We start from the raw sequence: 8,482 nt of genomic DNA, 5'->3' as shown, positions 1-8,482 counted from the left end.
CATCAACAGCACACTCAAAAGTCAAGCATTTTTTAGTGTATACCTACTTGTTACTTTTTCAGTGTTAATATGCTACATACTCAAAATATGCTATTTTAATTTTTCTTTGCCCTGGTGTCTTAATACATGTATGGTAAGCACTTAAAATTGTGTATAAAATGTACTATACATGTAAAGTTGTCTTGCATGTCTTACATTCACATGGACGTACACTACACATGTGAAGTTCATGTGTGTTAAAGGGACATTTTATATCAATAAATGCTTCTTGCTATCTGACTGGCAACACAACAGTACTCCAAGATATTTAATTCTAGAAAGCTTCCTTCCAGTCTAATTGCTTGGCCAACCTCCTCGGTGACTAATCGTTCTACCTGATGGTAACTGATGCTAAATACAGATAGAGTGTGAGAGGCAGTGTCAGGTTGCACACACACAGACACGCACACACCAATACACACTCCCATGCGCCCTCATATTCTGTCAGTAAGGGTATCTGATGTGGCACACTGACCGGCAGCACAACACACACACGTGCACGCACCCAAACACACCTGCACGTTCTGTCTCCAGTTACAGCGGGTACAGATATGTTCAGGATGTTAAATATTAAAGGCTGTAATATTAACGGTTAGGTGTTGTAATCGAGGAAACCACTAAAAGGTCAAGTTTGGACTACAGGCTGCTCTGTGGACATGTTGATCCACAATGTGAAAGTTCTTCTTGGACGGTGACTTGCAGGAGTTCAAGTTCAAGTTCAATGTTAACACAAATGAGGACAGAGTGTGACACTGGTGTTGAGTTCAAAGCAGGCCCCTGTGGGGATCTGGGGGCGGAGAGTGCAGATCTCCCGAGATTCAAAGACATTATGTTTTAATAGGATGATTTCGGCCTCATACACATCTGCCATATTCTCTCTGACTTTACATTTTTAGGAGAACCGTCCAGCTATACATTTTATTTGAAATTTTAGCCAACTTCTCCTGTTTGAGGCTACTTTGACAGCTGACATGTTTCACATTTAACTACTGATCAGATGAAGAGTTCAGTTAATTAATGACTTCCTCTATTTGACATTGACCAGTATGTCTTCTCATCCTGTCTCATTCCACCATCATTCTGGTCATTTTCATATTTTCACCTGGTTTCAAATCTTAAGTATTTCTTTGCAACATTGAAAATTCATGGCTAAATAAGCAACAATAAAAGTTAAAGAATCCTTACACATTATTTATCAAATGTTTAACAGTCAAAATTGAGCTAATCTGTCTCATCAGGTCTGTGTGAGTGTGGTTGATCAGATTTGACTGACAATGCCACAACTGTCATCAGATTATGATTCTGATATTGCTAAATCCTGAATGGTGAAGGAAATATGTGACATCATTTCCAACTGACTGCAGCCCACTTCAGACCAGTGAGATGACAGAAATCTCTCATTAGAAAAAATGAAAAAAGGCTCTAATTTTGTAGGATGATGTAGGAGTCCTACATGATGTAGGACCCCATTGCTCACAGTGAGAGGCTGATTGAGAAAATACGATTTTAAGACATTTATGTGGTCACAGGCACCATGTTTTGCTGCCCACAGGTTGTGAAAATGATCACTTTTTTAAAAAATCTATTGAAGTTGTGTCAAGTTAATAGTTGGTCATGGTCAACATGGGTTGACCAACTGTTACGTCTTCCTATCAACATCCAAATGTGAACTAAGCAGGGATGAATTTTGGCCATTTTAAAATGGAAATCAACACAGCTAGGGCACAAACTCAAGCATGAGTTGCAGTGAAATTCTTGACCTGACCCCTAGAAAACATTAACATTATTACCTTCACTTACATGCTACAGTTACTTTCATAATTATTCAGTTTAGTCAAACATAATGTTTGGTTTTACTTACATCAAAGGATCCCTGGTTTGTCCTGTGGCTCTGTGCAGCTAAGGGAACACAGTTCTGGAATATAATTGGCCAATCATAACCCATCTTTGTTACCTCTGGCAAAGATGTGCCCCTGGTGCTGAATTGTTCTGGTGTTAACTCATCATATTTGTGTTCATACGTAGTTGTTCATTTGCAAAAAATTCTTAACAATCTTAACAATTCTTTACCTGACAGAAAATACTTATATATTAGATTTTTCAATAATTTCCTAAGATTAGTTGCAATGTAACTGTTAATTCTATTGCTATTTCTATATTTCCCTATAGAGTTTTTAAGAAACAACCTCATACTCTATTATGAAGTTTTCACACAGCAAACCACACACTGAAAAATAAGCATTTTCAGTCAGTTAAAGAATTGTTAGGAGTCTAATTTATTAAGAATTTTTGCAAAATATAATAAATCTGCACGTACCAACAAAACCAATTCAACCAACTTTTTTCTGTTTTTTGTTATAATTTGTACCAAAGCGCACCACCCTTTCTGTAAAATGTCCTAAAAAATAACTGTTAAATTCCTGCAAATTACTCCAGGACCCAAAATTATACTAGGAAAGGTTTGGTACCTAGTTTGTTCATATTTTATTACACACTGACTTTATTCCAGTGCTAATATTAAAGATGAAGAGTAAGTGTATGAATGAACACAGCATCAACAGCCACCTTGCACAGTTTACAAAGACACACCGTGAATTCAAAGGAAAAGCATCTGTATTTATATTCTTTAAGCCACTTAAAGGCAGCTGCCATAAATAGACTGAAGTGCATCACACCCACACACATAATCATATATACATGCACATACAGTATATAAGCATTAAATAGAGGTGGAAATAGAAATCACATATGAATTTTAGTACTTGTGAGGACTCTCAACGACAGCACACCTTCCCCTGTTCTACCCTAACCTCTGGCTTTACACATCACCTGAGCCCATATTTTAATGTTACACTAATGAACTCTTATTAACCTCAACCCCAGTCCTAACCCGATGTTAACTCTAGCCTTAATCTTGAAGATCTAAAACTCAAATTGTTCCTCACAAAGTACAGAAATGCACACATTCACACATACAGTAACTACATATTAGCACACATACACAGGCAGAGTAATGAAATGAATGACCTTATTTAGCAGGAAAACACTGCTATTAGTGTCAGAGCCTTTGAATAATCACATACGCAACAGTGTACAGTACAAACAGAGCAATCTTTATGAAATCATCACATAAGTAAATAAATAGGCTACTTCATAAAAAGGTGAGGATGGCTACAAACAATTAGAGGCAACCAGCCACACCAGGACAACCAAGTCTTTCTTTAAGTTGAAGAACCACTGCACACAGGGCTAGACTCTAGCTTAAGGCACACCACTCAAAAAAGCATGCATGGCACCCTGTAAACAGGAGGCACTGCAAATTATCAACCAAAGCAACACTGAACAGGCACTGCAATCCACAACCATCACCAGCTGAAAGTGAAACCAGGTGAATGTCCCACCTGTATTCAATTCAGTCAGCAACTGGACTTGGTTGTAGATACTTAGAGATGTTCCGCCTCTCATCCAAAGGGCTTCTTCAGTTCTAAATGACTGGTGGGGAGTCTCAGGTATTTAACCTCTGTGAGGTCATTGTCAAGGTCATTGATACCACTTAGTTTGTTAGTGCTCCTGGCTGTTGTAACGACAATTGTTAGTCATTGGAGTCACCTGAGGCCATGTGTAAATGACAGTTTTTGGAGTTGTCACGAGGCCAAATGTGAATGGTTAAGTCTCCTGGGAAGGGTTGAAAGGACAGCTTTGTAGGTGGGGGATAAGTGGTGTCATAGACCTTTTCTGGTGAGGGATGGTTTTTCTACTTTGACGTAGATAGCCACCTTCACTCTTCTTTCAAACCATCTGTTCTCCATATCCAAAATATGTATGTTGTTGTCCTTGAAAGGGTGTCCCTCATCTTTCAGGTGTAGGTAAACTGCTGAGTCTTGACCTGAGGAGTTGGCCCTCCTGTGTTGAGCAATGTGTTTGTTTAATGGTTGTTTAGTTTCCCCGATGTACAAGTCTGTGCATTCCTCACTGCATTGGACTGTATACACTACTTTTCTCGTGTTTGGGTGTCCGGTCTTTCAGGTGGACCAGATTCTGTCTTAGTGTGTTGCTGCGTATGAAAAACACAGGGATGCTTGTGTGTTTGCTGTAAATCTTCCGGAGTTCCTCAGATACTCCAGACACATATGGAATGATGATGTTGTTGTGTTTATCGTCCTTTTCTTTACCACCCACAGGGTTGTTGTTCTTCCTGGATCTTGTTGCTGTGTTCACAAAGGTCCAGTTAGGGTATCCCCAAGCTTTAAGTGCATCCTTCAGGTATTTGTGCTCCTCTCTTGGGCCTGGGCAATTGTTGGTACATTATCAGCTTGGTGGTGCAGGGTCGTCATAACTCCTAGCTAATGCTCCAGTGGGTGGTGAGAGTCAAAGAGTAAGCATTGGTCTCTGTGAGTGGGTTTCCTGTACACTCCAATGTGGAGGCTCCTGTCCTCATCAATGTGTGCAGCACAGTCCAAAAAGGCCAATCTGTTGTTCCTGACATCCTCTCGTGTGAACTTGATGTTACTGTCCACTGAGTTATTGTGCTCTGTTAAGGCTTGCACTTCCTGGGTTTTAATTTTGACCCATGTGTTGTCCACATATCTAAACCCGTGGCTCAGTGCTGTTCCTCTGAAGGAGTTCAATGCTCTGCTTTCTACTTCTTCCATGTAGAGGTTGGCCATAAATGAAAGATACTGGTGAGCCCATTGCACAGCCATGCTTTTGTCTGTAAAATCCCTGTTGTACTGGAAATAGGTGATGTTCATACAGAGGTCCAGCAGGGCTGAGGCTGGTTCTATTGTTAAGGGTGTTGTCATGTAGCAGTTGTTTCCTTACAGTTTCAACCACTTCCATTGTTGAGATACATGTAAACAATGAGGTCACATCATATGAGACCATGGTTTCATCTGAGGCTAGTTTCAATCCTCGAATGTTGTTCACACATTTCCCTGGAATTTTGAATATGCGACATCACTCATCCTCCACCTACAAAGCTGTCCTTTCATCCCTTCCCAAGAAACAGAACAATCATTCACATTTGGCCTCATGTGACAACTCCAACAACTGTCCTTTACACTTGACCTCAGGTGACTCCAACGACTCTAACGACTGTTGTTACAACAGCCAGAAGGACTAATGAACCAAGTGGTATCAATGACCTTAACAACGACCCCACAGAGGTAAAATATCTGAGAGTCCCCACCGGTCACTTAGAAATGAAGAAGCCCCTTGGATGAGAGGCAAAAGGTCTTCAAGTATCTACAACCAAGTCCAGTTGCCCTGGATTCAACCCTCCTCAGATAACCATGACCTGGATGACTGAGAATCTTCACAGACAATTCAGTCAATCGGTGGGTCCATGCTCATTACGTCACTGATTAGTGAGTCCCACAGCTCATTCACATCACAGTAATTTCCCCCGTCGTCTGATCTGGTTCATGTCTTCCTGGAGAAGAACTAGAGATAATGGAGAGAGAGAGTGAATCGATTCTTGACGTTCCAGTTCACTCCAGATTCCTCCACATCAACCTCATACACGAGCAGAGGAAGTTATTCCATAAAAGCTACAGTTCACATGTGTGTTGGAAAAAATCTGTCACTACTTCAAAAAGATAGATTAACGTATATCCTCCAATAACTGCTTTTGTTATAAAAATGTCTTATATCCTATGTAGCAACCCATTATAACCTGCACTGCAATTTACATTGCCAGCAGCATTTTAGCAGCATGCTACAAATGCTATTTCAGCCACTTGAAAAAATGTAATTTGTTGGCAAAAAATGACATTTACAGATTTTAATTCATAAAGAATCTTAATAAATTCCAAGTTGTTTTGTTAATAACTTGTCATAACAGCCATGCTTTGAGCTAAATGCTTACGTCAAGATGCTAACATGCTCACAGTGACAATGCTAACATGCTGTTGTTAAGCAGGTATAACTATTACCATATTCACCATCTTAGTTTACTGTGTTAACATGCTAACATTTGCCTATTAGAACTGAATACATAGTAAAGCTGAGGCCAATTGAAGTTTTACAGGTACTTTGGTTATAAACCAAAGTATTGGACAAACGTGATGATGGAAGATCAGAAGTTGAGGGATCACCAAAATCATTACAATGCACTCTGAGGGAGACATGAATATGTGGACCAAATGTCATGGAAATCCATCCAATATTGTTAAGACATTTCACTTAAAAACACAAATGCCAACCTGCTGGTGGCGCTGGAGGAGTCACATGATGTGTTAGGATACATCATCTGGGAACCATGAATGTCTGTACAAAACTGTGTCAATCCACAAAGTAAATTTTGAGATATTTCACTGGTTGAGTAAAAAAGTTTGACCTTGCTGGTGGCTCCAAGGCAAAACATCATGAAATCACTAGAATCATTAGGATTCATCCTCAGGGCACTGTGACATCTGTCCCAAAATTTCATGTAATCCATCCAATAGCTAGGATCAAACATTTCACTAAAAGCCAAAAATGTCAAGCTGCTGGTGGCTCTAGAGGTAAAGTCAGGTGATTGCAAAAGTCTGTAGACTGGATGTCTAAACGTCTGTGCAAAATTTTACAGCAATCTCAGTAGTTGTTGAGATATTTCAACTAGACTGAAATATCAACATTAGCATGTCTAGAGTCACGCCAGCATGGTAAAATCTGAATAAATGAGTGGAAAAACAAAACAAACGCAAATGCTTCCATATGAAACATGAGGGCTCACTGAAAGGTTTAATTAGTATGAAAATCATGTAAATCATGTGCTGGCCTTTATAATAACCCGTTGTGAAACCAATTAAACACCCATGGGAGATTTTGGAGCGACATGTTAGTCCTCTCCACCACCATCATCAAGAGGCAATATCTTTTGGAAAAACACTGTTGATCCCTCCAGTAGTTCAGAGACTTTGAGAATCAATGCTAAGGCGCACTGAGCTGTCCTGGAGGCCTAACACCTTATGTTGTTTTTTTCCCTTATAACTGTCATACTTTCAATTGTTATCCATCTGTATTTGTCTCTTAGTTAAGATAAAATTAGCTGAGGGTTACACTCTCACTTAATTATCACTAATTGCAAATGGGTTACTTCCATTGCAATGTAGGCTACAATTCAGACACAGGACATGATTTTTCATCCTGGCAAGAAGAAAACTCTGAACAAAACACTGCACATGGTTGCAAAGGATACCTATTTTCATATTTAAAGACACTGTACATTAGCACTAGTACTGGCATCAGTGACTTCAATGTAAAACTGCCAGAATCCCTTTTCTGCACAACGACTTTGACTGAACAGTAATAACTTGCTCAGACATTCAGGCCAGTATTTAAACTGTAGTAGCATATTTTGAAGTGCTTTTTAACTTCATGGCAGGATTTAATTTAGTTGTACAGGGTCTGTCTGTAGATAGAGTGAGAGAGAGAATAGATAGGGATAGTATACATCATTTGCATGCATATCCTGTTGTATGGAAATACTAATATGTAATTTTGTTCAATTAATTAATATTTTAATACATTTTGTAACAGTTTGCACAGCCCTAAGTTCAGTGGGTGCAAAATCAAATCAAGCCATGTAATTTCATTAATGGAGAAAATAAAGCTGCCTTCATTTTTCAGAAAAAATCTGATTCCTTGAAGATACATCATTTTTTCAGCTGGCACTCAGAGACATGGCACATAAACACAAACGCATCTCCAACAATATGAATGCTAAAGAGAAATGGCAAACAAGCGGAACAAAGGTTCTGCAAGTCCATTCACATTTCACTCTATTCAATGATCACCTTCATCATTTCAGCCTCCATACATTTCATAGACATGCTAAAAAGCTTATAGCAAGAGGCTTAAGCGGTGAGGAATGAGGAGGCTTATCTGACTAATCCATTTAGATGTTCAACACTCTGTACATCAAAACATATACAGCCATAAAAGACTGTCAAGAAAAGGCCCCATTCTTCATCTAGTCCCCTCACACCCACTCATACTTTTCTGTTGAAGCTGTCATAGCAATGATTTAGACAGAGTTGGAGAGGGGAAGAGATGGAAAAGGAAACTGACAGGAAAAGAGACAGGAATTATGGGAGAAATAAGGGAAAATGAGGGAGGGAGAAAGAAAGTGGGGAGAAAAGGGGAAGATGAGACTGCTTGATATGGTGTCTGTCTCAAAACCTGTAAATCTAGGAAAAAGCTTGTTGCAGGGCTCCATCTTGTGGTCAAAGTTAATTATCACAGCTGATAACGCAAACATTTCAAATTGGGTCTGGCTCATGTTCAGAATAATGCTTTTTATAATGTTTTGGAGATGAAGAGATGCAGAATTAAGTTCAGAAGACTTTTCAACAAAGTCCTGATGGAAGATATAGGAGAGAGGAATGTGGATAAAAATGAACTGAACCATGAAATGTTAACAAGCTGAAAGTCTGACTAGTGAATGAGAAACGACAAAAGA

The 8,482-nt window shown here is 39.2% G+C and overlaps 1 pseudogene; it reads right to left on the bottom strand.

The window, feature by feature from the left end:
* Window positions 1-3,496: 3,496 nt before the first annotated feature.
* On the bottom strand, window positions 3,497-4,996 carry LOC137176293 (uncharacterized; annotated as a pseudogene).
* Window positions 4,997-8,482: the final 3,486 nt, after the last annotated feature.

The sequence above is a fragment of the Thunnus thynnus genome, chromosome 23 (assembly GCF_963924715.1).
Source record: "Thunnus thynnus chromosome 23, fThuThy2.1, whole genome shotgun sequence".
NCBI classification, from domain to species: domain Eukaryota; kingdom Metazoa; phylum Chordata; class Actinopteri; order Scombriformes; family Scombridae; genus Thunnus; species Thunnus thynnus.
Note: the sequence above shows the minus strand (reverse complement) of the source record. Positions and strands in the feature narration are given on the sequence as shown.